Consider the following 13,342-nt stretch of genomic DNA (forward strand, 5'->3'; position numbering starts at 1 on the left):
ACCTTAATAGTTCAATAACTATTTTAAGAAAATAAATTTATAGTTTAAAATGTTCTTGCAAAGAAAATTTTAAGTCCAGAGGTCTTCAATGATGAAAAAACTATAATAGTTAAAAAAAAATAATAACTTCACACAAATTTTCAGAAAAATTACAAAGGAAGGAATATTTCTCAGCTCTTTCCTGAAGGCCAGCATTATTCCAATATCAAACCAAACAAAGCTATTATAAGAAAAGAAAGCTATCTGTCAATGTTCCTCATGAACAGAAATGTTAAAAATATAAATAAAAGTTTAGAAAATCAAATCCAACAATATATAACAAGGATAATTTATCCTGACCAAGTGCTCTTTATTTTAAGAATGTAGGGTTGGTTTAATACTTATAAATCAATCAATCAATTCTTCATATTAACAAATTGAAAATGAAAAGCCATATAATCATTTTGACAGTTGTCAAAAAAGCGCTTGAGAAAATCCACCATTGAACCCTGATTTAAAAAAGAATACTCTTAGCAAAGCAGAAATAGAAGGGAATTTCCCCAACTTGATGAAGGACAGCTGGGAAAGATAATATAGAAGATATATAGTAAATTGTACTTAACAGTGAAAGACTGAATGCTTTCTTATTATGATCAAGAGAAACCAAGGATGCTTGCTGCCAGCATTTCTTATTCAACTTGTACTAGAGGTTGTAGCCAGTGCAATAAGACCCAGAAAAAAAAAAAAGGTAATTAGGAGCTGAAAAGAAGAAGTAAGACATATAGAAGACAGGACTGCCAACATAGAAAACCTGATGTAATCTAAAAAAAAAGCTGCCAGAATTAGTGAGCTTAGCAAAATTGCAGAATACAAAGTCAATGTATAAAAGTAGGTTGTAATTTTATATGCTAGCAAAACATATTTAGAAAGAACATAAAACCAATGCCATTAATGATAGCAAAAAATATTAGAGATAAATCTGATAAAAATATATAAGACCTGTAAAATGAAAATTCAAAATATCATTAGGATAAAAAGTAAAAGGCCTAAATAAATGGAGAGATATCCTTGTCACGGGTCAGGAGACTCAATTTTATCAAGATACAAATTATCCCCAAATTGATCTACAAATTCAACTCAAGGTTAATCAAAACTCCAGAAAGTTTTATAGAAGTTGACAGGCTGATTCTAAATGTCATATGAAAACGAAGGACAGAGAAAAGCCAAAAGAACTTTGAAACACAAGAACAAAGTTGGAAGGGATATTGCTAGCTAATTTCAAGATTATTATAAATCTTTACTATAGAACTGTGTTTTGGTGTCAGAATAGACAAGTACATGAAAAAACAGAACAGAGAGGCCAGAAATAGACTCAAACATAACTGCACAACTGATTTCAACAGACACAGAGGAGAAAGGACTGTCATTCCAACAAAGGGCACTGGGACAATGGATACCCACATGCAAAACAAGCACACACAAAACATTTTGATTCATTCCTCACACCATATGCAAAACCTAACTCAAAGTAGATTACAGACCTAGACGGAAAAAAGCTATAAAACTTTAGAAGAAAGCATAAAAGAAAGTTTTTGTGATTTTTAACTCAGCAAAGATTTCTTAGATGCAAACACCAAAATATGCAATCCATACAACTTTTTACAAAATTGATAAACTTGATTTCACCAAAATTAAGAATGTCTGAGCCTTGAGTATCACTGTTAGGATAGTGGAAACAAATCACAGAGTGAAAAAAATATTTGAGTCCAACAAAATGCTTGAATCAGAATATAGAAATAAACTTTAAAACTCAGTAAGAAAAAGTTCAATTAAGAAATGAGAAAAGTATTTGAACAATCACCAAATATTATATATATACAAACATATATATTTGTATACTATACATATACATATGTATATATCATATACTATATATATATACTAGTATATATATATAGTGTAGATTTATAATCAATAAACTATTGATATGCTCAGAAATTTATTCTTAAAAATGTACAATGAAATAGACAAAATTAATTTTTAAAAATATTTGTTATTTAGCCAGGCACTGGTGGCTTATGCTTATGATCCTAGCTACTTGGGAAGCCCAGATCAGGAGGACCACAATTCAAGACCAGCCTGGGAATAAAGTTCACAAGACCCCATCTCAAGCAATAGCTGGTCCCTGTGGCACAGGCCTGACATCCCAAGCTGTGGGAGGCTTACATCCAGAACATTGTGGTTTCAGCCAGCCTGGGCAAATAAGTTTGCAAGACCCCATCTCAGCAGAAAGTCTGGATGTGGTGGTTTGCATCTGTCATCCCAACTAGGGCAGGAATCTTAAAACAGGCTCATGGCCCAGGCCAGCTGGGGAAAAAAGCAAAACCCTGTCTCAAAAATAATGAGGGGAAACACTGACTGAAGGTGTGGCTCAAGTGGTAGAGCAAGTGTGAAGTCCTGAGTTCAAATCCAAGTATCACGTATACATACGTGTGTGTATAAATTTGACCCAATATTTATAAAACATTTTCAACATTAAATAATATTTAAATTGCATGTAAATTAATTATAACCAAAGTTAAATAGTCAGCTCCTCAGTCACGTGAGCCAATTTCCTAGTCCCACATGTTACTAGGGGCTGTTGTGTGGGAGAATACGGATATAGAACCCTTGAGAATACACAAGTTACCCCACCATCTGTATTTATGCATAAGAACAAAGGTCAACTCATTCCTTCAAGTACTTGCCACCCTCCTCCAGCAGATGACGGAAGCATCCATATATAGCAGAAAAAGGGAGGCGGTCATCTCTCTTCTCCTTGCCATGTCTTAACACTTCATTTTTAGAAAGAGATTGCAAGTGGAATTCTGGGAACAGCTGGATGTGTCCAGCTGGTGCTCCTTCTGTTCTTTGGACCCATCCTCCCTCACAATTGGAAACTGTCAAGCTCCCTGAGAGCAGTCTTTTGTTTTGGGGATCTCAGGTTCCCTCAGCTCAGTCTGAAGCCATCTTCTATGCTTCATGGAGGCATCTTGCACTCCCAGTGTCCTGTCTACTTTCTGCTCCAGAAAAGTCTGTGAAAAAATATTCCAGACCTCAACACCTCTTCCTTCTGCAAACCCTGCTTTATTCTCATCATTGCAGATCTCTGAAACATCCTTCCACCCAAAAATAGGAGAAAATATTTCAAAGACATGGTGAGAGAAAAAGAGAAAAGTCAGTGAAAAATTAAAAACTATGCTTTAAAGCAGGAAACTTTGCTTTCTTAGGGCAAAAAATGAGAGGTGACTTTCCAGAGAAGCCCAATAACTAGCGGCTAATGTAAGGTGATTAATTGGGCCAGAAAATATGAATTAAACTCTGAAATTTGGTACTCAGAGCTGTGTACATCTCTAGTTTATTTTTGACAAGTAGTTATAAGGTTAGCATTGCGGTGCACACACTTTGTGATCTTTCCCTCTCCTTTCTCCCTTAAAAAAAAAAAAAGAAAAAAAAGTTTCTGACGTTGGATCCTGATTTGCTGCCTTGGTCATAGGGCCATCTTTTCAGCATTTGTTTTCCAGGACATTTTTTTTCTACAACTGAAATGAGATTCCATGTCCATTCTGTCATCTCTTTCTTTACCTGCATGTTCCCTCCCAGTCCACACTACTAAAATTTTGGGACGAGCCAAATGACATGAACCCTCCCACTGCTCCCAGATGATGGAAATATGCACAGGATACAGAAGGGACAATTGAAAAGGGGAGAGAGGAAGGGAATGATTGAAAGTTCAAACCCAAAAACCAAACTTAGGCACTTCCCTGGGACTCCCTCTTCTTTTCCAGTGTGTGAATCTGAGATCATACAATGCTTACAGAACCCCAAGGACACACAGGTTCCGAGCAGAGTCAATACCCAGTCTCTTCTCATAGTTTTGAACTCTGCTCTTCCCTGCTGATTCCTACCACAGGAGATGGAGGCCAACATAATTAACATTCTGCTTCATAAGAACCACTGGGACAACTTGATCTGTGTCCTCTGCAATCTGAGGAGCAAAAGAATAAGCACTTGATTCATATCTGGACAGGCAAAAGGCAAAATGCCATGACTCTCTAGTGGTGTATGGGGAATGATTGAAATTGTCACATGAACTTTCCAGGAGCCAGTCCTAAGCTTCAGAAAGGGGACTCTGCCTGGAACACAGTGTGGAAGAGCAATTATCAGCTTGTAAGCTAGTAGGAATTTCATTCAACAATTAGGCAAGACTGTTGATATGCAAAATGTAAACCCAGCACATATAAAGAGTGCTATCCTGAGCTCACAAGGTGAGGTCTACCAGAGGTGATGTGATGATGAGCTATTCTGTGGGGTGACAGGGGTTTGTATAGGAAGATGATGGTAGTGCAGTGCTGGCCTTACTGATACCATACAAGTTTGAAAATTCTGCATTTATTTGCTGTATATGTTATTTATAAGTGATAGTGTCAAAAACCCTGAATTATAGTTAAGTATACATTGTATATCCTATTTCTTTCTTTCTTCCTTTCCTCCTCTTCCTTCCTTCCTTTCTTCCTTCTTTCCTTCCTCTTCCTTCCTTTCTTCCTTCCTTTCTCTTTCTTTCTTTCTTTTCATTTTTGTGTTTCAACTCAGGGCTTTGCATTTACCAGGAGATACTCTACCACTTGAGCCACTCTTCCAGCCCTATGTCTTATTTTTTTGGGGTCATTTAATGGATAAGAAAATCAACAAATCAAAGGACAAGAGGAAATGCATTTCTTGAGATAAGGTAGCTAAACTCTAGGAATATCATTAAACTAAAATAGGTCTCATTCCCATCCCAGGCACTCTTTATAGATGGGTTTTTACTATTGCAATAAATGATCCTTGGAGGCCTTATTAAAAGACTTAGATAGTCTGTGTACAAAACTGAAATATTTCTGGTTCTCTATCATCTTATGAATCCTTAGTCACACCATCCCATTCTCAATTATTTAAAGCATTATCTCCAACAAGTTTGTAAGTTTCTTTAGGGAAGACCTGTACCTGTCATTTTCTTCATCTTCCAGAGGGTCTTTATTTTGCATAGTCATATTAGAAAATAAATTATCACTAATTTATAATAAATTTAACAGTTCACTCTGCCCAGCCCTAGCCAATTATGTTTTAGTGATACCACATTTTGTAACATGGAATGATTAATGTTTAAATGATTTAATGCAGAGCATGATTCATAAATTTCTATAGTGTACAAAGTGCAACGATTGCCTAGTAATCTGACCTATAGTTGTTCTTAAGCTGTAAGGGTGAGACAGAGCTGGTAGGAACAAAGAAGAGAATTAAAAGTCAACCTATGTCTAATAAACACAGCAGCAGCAATACCTAACATACATTAGGGACCTTTAATTTGTCACATGATATTACTTAACACTCAACTCTGTGATGCGGATGCTGTAATTATCTTGGCAAGACTGAACATGCCGAAGCCATACAGTTCTTAAGTGAAAGAGCTGTGATGTGAGTTCCTGATGCCTAAACCCCAGACTCAACCTCCACCTCACCTAAGGCTGCCTTCTGAGTCTATCATGGCTTTTAGTGGAAAGTTATAGCCATTCCTAATATTAGCCAATTCAAGAATGAGAAAACTAAGCAAGCATGATTGTTTGGCACTGTAGAGACAGAGATGAGAAAAAACTTATGGACGCTAAGGATGAATTTCCCCCCAATCCAGAGAATCATAATATTTTCATTTCTTTCCCTAGACTGGTCTCTGAATGCAGTCATGTGGAAGGTGGATGGATGAGGCCCAGGGTGAAGCTTTACTGCTAGTCCTTGTGGAGGATCAACCCTGTTCTTCACGTCACCCACCTGTGGTTTCCTCTAAAGAGTATGAGGATTAAGAAGACAACTAAAAGATGCACACCAGACCGTGCGTGAAGATTCTCACCCTGAGACAAAGCATGCCTCTTGATTGCAAAGTAAGTGCAGTAGGACCAAGGAGCAGGCAGAAGAAATCCAGAACAGTCTGAGGTGCTTCATAGTCAATTGCCAGTCACCAGAGCCAGGGACAAGATGCTAGGATCCTCCTGCTCTGGAGTCTGGAGGTAGAAACAGAAATTTGGTTCATTTCAGTAAAAAACAAACAAACAAACAAAAAACCCCTATGCTTAGTGTATAAGTATAACTAGGAGTGGGAAAATGATGGAAATGCATTATATTCAAAATCTTGAGTTTATGAGCTGTAAGTCAGGCAAGAGGAACAAGAGAGCAAATGGTTCCTCCATTCTATTGTTCAAGCAGGGACTCCATCAGCAGAAAATCTATCATGAAACCCATAAATTGTGACATCTTTTTCAATAAACTGTTTGGTAATAGAATAAGAAAAATAGCCATAACTTAAACTTCTAAGGGCGATATCACCTATCTATATAGGTAATGAAAGGTTTTCCAATGTTTCTGAAGCTAAAATAAATGAAAAAACATTCATCTGCTTTTGGGTAAATAGGATGGATACAGATGGTTCTATATGTCTCACAAAAACGTTCCCAGAGAATGCTTTTGTGGTTGTTCTTAATTATCCTCGGAAATACCTAATGAAGGCTCAAAAAGAAAAATGGTGCCGAGAATAATTTTCTGTTCAACACCATGACAGATAATTAGGAAATGTTTCTTGGCTGGAGAGGCACGCAAGGTAACAGGTCAGCAGAAATTTGTTTAGCATAGAAAGACAAAGTAACGAGAAAGGAAAGGGGAAAATAAGCTGAGACCTTCTGACAAGTGGTCAGAGGTGGAAGCTAAGGTTCAATGGGCTGTTTTCATTCCAGGATTATTTATGTCCACTAACTGGACAGAGGTTTCCAGTACAAAATTGGTCACCTTGAAATATAGCCCCCACTTTCTAAAATCCTATTTTAATACCATGAAATTGGCCTTACAATAAAAGGGTCTTCTGACATGGGAGTCTGTTTTTTGTAGTCCTTTTTTTAGGTAGTCTTCTTGGTCATGATTTACAAAAACAAGTCAATTGCTCATCTAGGGGCAGTGTACATGATTGATCATCCAAAGGAGAAGGGAGAATGGTGGAATGACAGTTCATGAAAGGGAAGAAGATGTGATCACAAGCAGGTCAAAGATGTTTTCATCTGTAATCATTTTGATACATATTGACAAATTGTCCACCAGATAAGGAGGGAAAATTTATAACCCTATACTAATGTCTCTTTTCCAATTTATAATTTAGTACACAAAAACATCTTATTTTAATTTATAATTTTTATTTGTTTAGTATACTTTATAATTCCTCTTTTGAAAATTGCCTGGTTACATTCACCTATTTTTCTAACAGTATGTTCATTATTTCCTGTTTATTGGCAAGAATTTTTTATATATGACATTAAGATAAGAACCCATTGAAATGTGTTAGAAACATTTTTCCATTCAATATCTAGTAAATATTTACTAAGCATCTACTCTGTGCAAAGATACATACTGAATTCCATAAGTAACTTGGGGAAAAAGTCAGGTACTCTTTGAAAAACACTGCTGCTCACAAGCTCCTAAGAGGCCAAGCTGAACAGCAAGATGCAATGGATCATCTAGCATTTTTAGCAGAAAACCCGTGAGCCAGGTATTTTATATCCAACCAAAATTCATGTGTTCAGGTAAGGAGCCATTCTCAGTCACCCCAGATTCAGGAAACCGTATTTTTCATGAAAAATTAGCTGAAGATGTCTTTTAACAAATTAAAAAGTGAAACCTACTGAAGAATTTAAGGAATGCGGGAAACAGTATAAAAATACGAGGTGAGGCTGGGGTGTGGCTCAGTGGCAGAGCACTTGTCTAGCATATGCAAAGCCCTGGGATCCATCACCAGCACCCCACAAAAAATTATCACTGTCGCTGGAAGCCAGATCATCCGTAGTAAAATATTTGCTCATATACTTACAAAATTACAAAAAGTGACTGTAAATGTTCAAACCTATTTCTAAGGTGCATGTGTGTGCGTGTACACTTTAGAAATAGGTTTGAACATATATGTATATGGTGGAGTGTGGTGAGGCGCAAGAAATGTTCCCCCAACATGGCACCTGAGCATATTGAGTGTTTTAAGCTGAAAGAAAGAAAACAGCAGAGGCACTAAGGTCTCTCCAGACTTTCTTGAAGACCCTCAGGTGACAGGTATGACCAGAGGAAATGAATGTCCCACAGAGAGGCAACAAAGAATCTGAACAAATAGCCCTTACTGTTTTCCCAAGCTTTTTTTACCATTAGGTCACACCCACTTTTTGTCCAATCGTATTTCTACTATCTATTCATTCTTTGTTAACTCTAAGAATGAAAATAGTTTCCTCCCCTGGGTCTTCAAGTCTTCATTTCTGAAGGTTCCTGTGTCACATAAAACTTTAGCTAAATAATGTGCCACACTTTTCATTTGTTAACCTCTCTTTATTTTAGGGGTGTCAGTCAGTATACCTCACAATGGTTGGGAAAAGAGATCACTTTTTCTCTCCTATGTGTGTGTTTGTTTGTTATTGGGGGGGTGGTTTGACGCTGGGTCTTCAGCCTGAGTGCTCTACCACTTGAGCAAAGTCATTTTATCTTTAGATTATTTTTTCAGATAGGGTCTCACTTTAGCCTGAGGCCAGCCTCAGACCAAATCCTCCTACCACTGCCTCCCTGCATAGCTGGGATTACAGCCTGAAGTGCCATATCCACTGTCCCCTAGGTAAAAATTTTAAAACATGAATTTTAAAAATGTAATTCCTCTTAAGAACAGAAATTATTCATAGGGTGAAAAGGTGAGAAGTGAGGATAGATAAAAGTATATATGAAGCTTTCCTATGTCACAGAAGTCTAAAAATTCAATAACCACAGGGTTCAAGAACTCCAAAAATTCAAATGTAATAATGAACAAAAATAATTTAAAAGATACACATGTCCTCCAAAACACTGAAGAAGAGATGAGAATAAAGAACACATAGTCCGTGCCAAAAGGGGTCATTAAAAACAGGCTAGTGTTAAAAGTAAAGGAAAAACATGGACAAAGGTGTATTGAAGAAGAAAATGAAATAGGATGGTAATGCTATATTCATATAAAATACAATCCAGTGCAGAAAACATTGACAGGACAGGTAGGGCTCCACTACATTGTCAAGGGTACAATTCCTGCAGGCATCACTGTACCCATGGGAATTCTTCATGCAATGAATGTCATTGCATCAGTGCTAATGAAGTAAAAAATCATTAGTGTTCCCGGGACAAATTAGCAAAACATGACAAAAATCAATGTAAGCTGGGAAAAGCAAGAAAACTAATAGCACTGATGAATTAGGAAAGCATGTGAAAATGATCATCATATTTTTCATACTATAGGAGAAAGAAAGCGCTACTAAGACTAAGTCAGAGAAAAAAAATACAATGAAGACTCACAAATATGCAAAGCCATTTCCCCCCCTCAAGAGCTATGTCCCTCAGTGCGTTTGCCATTTTGTAACTAACGCACTCCAGAGTCTGAAGGCAGCCTGGAATGCAGCTGCTAAAAGGGCAGTTTCAACCCAACCTCCATTTCTGTAAATTCCTGAGACTGAACTATTTCTCAGCAGTGCTCGAGGATGGAAAATAACTACCATGAAACAATCCCTGGAACCCAAGATTCTGCTAGAGAAGAAATATGTCAGCTCTTCATTCTTGGCCCCCTGTTTTGCTGTATGCGGCTCAGAGGAAGGAGAATCTCATCTCCTTTTAAAAATCATCCCAAACTTCAAAAATAAAAGGTGTGTCTTTTTAAAACCAAAAGACTTAAAAAGAAAATTAGGAACAGCTGGAGCAGACCGCTACCCCTTTTTGAAGATTTTTTGGCTGTACTGGTGTTTGAACTCAGGGCTTTGCACTTGCTTGGCAGGAGCTCTCTTGCTTGAACCATGCTTCCAATCCTTTTTCTTCTGGTTGTTTTGGAGATAGGAGCTTCCTTTTTGCCCAGACTGGCCTGGACCACAATCTTCCCACGGTAGCTGGAATGACAGACATGCAACCATGTCCAGCTTTTTTCCATTGAGATGGGGGTCTCGTGATTTTTTTTTTTCCTGAGCTGACCTAGTACTGCGAGCCTCCCAATCTCAGGCACCCAAGTAGCTGTTTTGTTTTTATTTAACATCTCGCAATTGGCCCATTTAAAGTATAAAATTTACTGGGTTTAGAATTTTTAGAATTTTTAGAATTCTTTTATATTCACCTTCATAGGAATGTGTGCAGTACAATCCCTACAGTCAATTTCAGACATTTTTGTCACCTAAGAGGAAACACTGTACCCTTTAGCCACTACACTCCTGCCTCCCCTCGCCCCCTCCCCAGGTCTAAATGGTCTCTAATCTACTCTCTCTGTTCTGGAATTTCCTGTGCATGGAGTCATACATTTGCAGCTAGTTTTTTCACCTAGCACCATATTTTAAAAGTTTACCCATGTTGTAGCATGTACCTGTACCCCATTCCTTTTTATAGACAATATTCAGCTGTGTACGGATATACCATATTTATTTATTCATCACCCAGTGGACATTTGGGTGCTTCTACTTTGGGTTATTATGAATAGTATTGTAGAAGCATGTGTGTTTGTTTCTCTTGGGTTTATATCCCAGAGAGAAATTGCTGGATGATATGGTAAGTCTGTTTAATCCTTTGACAAACTCATGTACCGTTTACATTCCCACCAGTTGTGTAGGAGATTTCCAGTTAATATCAGACTTCCAGAGTCTAATGAGCTTACTGGGTGTGAAGTGACAACTCACATTGTACTTTGATTTGCATTTCCCTGATGACTAATGGCGTTGAGCAATTTAAGCAATTTGTATTGCTTGGACAAGTGTTTATTCAAGACTTTTGCCCATTTTTATTTGGCTTGTCTGTTTATTATTGAGTTGTACGGGTTCACTATACGTTCTAAATACAAGTCCATTATCAGATATGAACTATGCAAATGTTTTCTACTATGTGGTGGTTGTCTTTTGATGGTGTCCTTTGAAGTACAAGTTTTTAAAATCCTGATAAAATCCAATTAATTGATTTTTTTCCCTTTTTTGCTTATGCTTTGGGTATTATATCTAAGGATCCTTTGTCAGATCAAAAGTCAGTAAGATTTACCACTAAGTTTTTTTCTAAAAATTTTGTGAGTTCCATTTTAAATTAATTTTTGTATGTGGTGTTAGATAAGGCTCCAACTTCACACTTTTGCACATGAATATTCAATTGTCCAAGCATCATTTGTTGAAGGTTATATTTCCCCCATTGTATGGTCAAATCACCTATCCAGAACTCACACAGGTATGTGAGTTTCTTGTTTTGGTGCTGGACATCAAACCCAGGGCCTTGCACAATCTAGGCAAGAGTTACTGCTGAGTTATATCTCAGGCCAATTTACTTTTGAGTCAGATTTCACAACTGTGTCTTTCAAATATTACTGTTCTAGCTGTAGCCCATAAGTCTGGCGTCTTGGCCCTTCTATCATTATAAACTGTCTCTATTCGTAAATTTTTGTACTAGATTATATTTGGTCTGATATCAGTGTGGCTACTCCAGCTTTGATGTTTCAATGATAAACATCATTTATTCTTCTGGCCTTACACTTTTGATGTATTTGTCTCTTCAAATCTAAAAATGTATTTCCTATAGACAAAATCTATTTGAAGCAATTTTTTTTTTTTAAATCCAGTCTGGCAATCTCTGCCTTTTGATGGCATTATTTAGTCATTTCCATTTAATGCTATTGATGTATTTGAATTATATCTGTCATTTTACTTCTTGTTTTCTAGAAGCCTTATAGCTTTTTGTTCCTCTACTCCTCCTTTTACTGCTTTCTTTTTCCATTCAGTGAGTATTTTCTAATTACCATTTTAGTTCCTTTAATGATTTGTGTGAGAAAATATTACCTTAATTCCAGCAATACCTAGAAATGTTACCTCTTTGTAGCTCTAGTTCCTTTCCCCATTTTTTGTGGTATTATAGCTATAATTATTGCATCTATCAATGTTGCAAATACAACAATACAGTGTTATGATTACTTTCCCATCTGTAGTCATTCTCAAGAGCCCAAAGCAGCTTTGATGTCACCTACCTCCTTGTGCTCTTATTGGTAATTATTTATACATTTATTACCTTATATGGTATAGGCCAAGCCATGTATTTTATGTGTATTATTTCATATGCTGTATTTTTTAAATCAGTTAGGAGGAGAAAGAAGAAAATATGCTTTTCTACTGTCTTTTGTAATTACATAATTATCTTTACCAGTGCTCTTAGCTGTTTTGTATGGATTCAAATTATCATCTGGGGTCACCTATATTTAGCCCAAAGAACTTGGATAATATTTCTCTCAGATTTTGTTTATCTGGGAAGGTGTTTTGTCTTAACTTTTGAAAATAGCTTTGCTGCATAGAAGAGTCTTTGTTGCTTTTTTTTTTTTTTTTTTACTTTGAGCATTTTGAATATGCTACCCAGGGCCTTCTTATCCCCTACTGTTTCTTCTGGGAAGTCAGATATTTATTTCACTGGGTTCCCTTGTAATCATGGAGTCATTTTTTTCTCTTGCAGCTTTCAACATTCTCTCCTTGTTTATGACACTCAGCATTTTTACTATGATGTGTCATTTGTGAGTCTCTGTGTTTATTCTACTTGAATTTGTTAAACTTCCCATGGGTAGGATTTTGTTATTCAATAAATGAAGAACTAAGGGCTTGGCATGGTCGTGCATGCCTGTAATTGCAGCTACTTGGGAGCCAGAGATTGGGAGGATCACAGTTTGAGGCTAGCCTGAACAAAAATTCAATAAGCCAGGTGTAGTGGTACATATCTGCCAGCCTAGGTTTACAAGAGGCTTAGGAAAGAGGATTGCCCTCTAAGACCAGCTTGGCAAAAATGCAATGCCCTATCTAAAATATAACTAAAGTAAAAAAATGGCTGGGGGGATGGCTCAAATGATAGAGTGCCTGCCTAGCAAGCATGAGGCCCTGAGTTCAAACTCCAGTACTGACAGTAAAATAAAATAATAAAGAATCTTTCATAGATGATTTCTTTGAATATTCTTTCTGTCCTTTTCCCCTGGCTCCTTCTGCTACTCCTGTCATGCATACATTCATGCACTCAAAGATGTCCTATATTTCTCTGAGACTTGTTCTTATTCATTCTTTTTTTCTCTATGTTCTCCAACTTATACTAGCTCTCTCCACCTGCTTTCAAGTTCACGTATTCTTTCTTCTGTCAGTTCACATCTACAGTTCTACAGTTGGACACCTGTGATCATTTTTTATTTCCATTATAAACTCAGTTTCTGTTTGGTTCTTTTTACAATTTCTATGTCTTTATGTTCTTTACTTGATGCAACATTATCATAATA

Source organism: Castor canadensis, chromosome 11, assembly GCF_047511655.1.
Source record: "Castor canadensis chromosome 11, mCasCan1.hap1v2, whole genome shotgun sequence".
Lineage (NCBI taxonomy): Eukaryota > Metazoa > Chordata > Mammalia > Rodentia > Castoridae > Castor > Castor canadensis.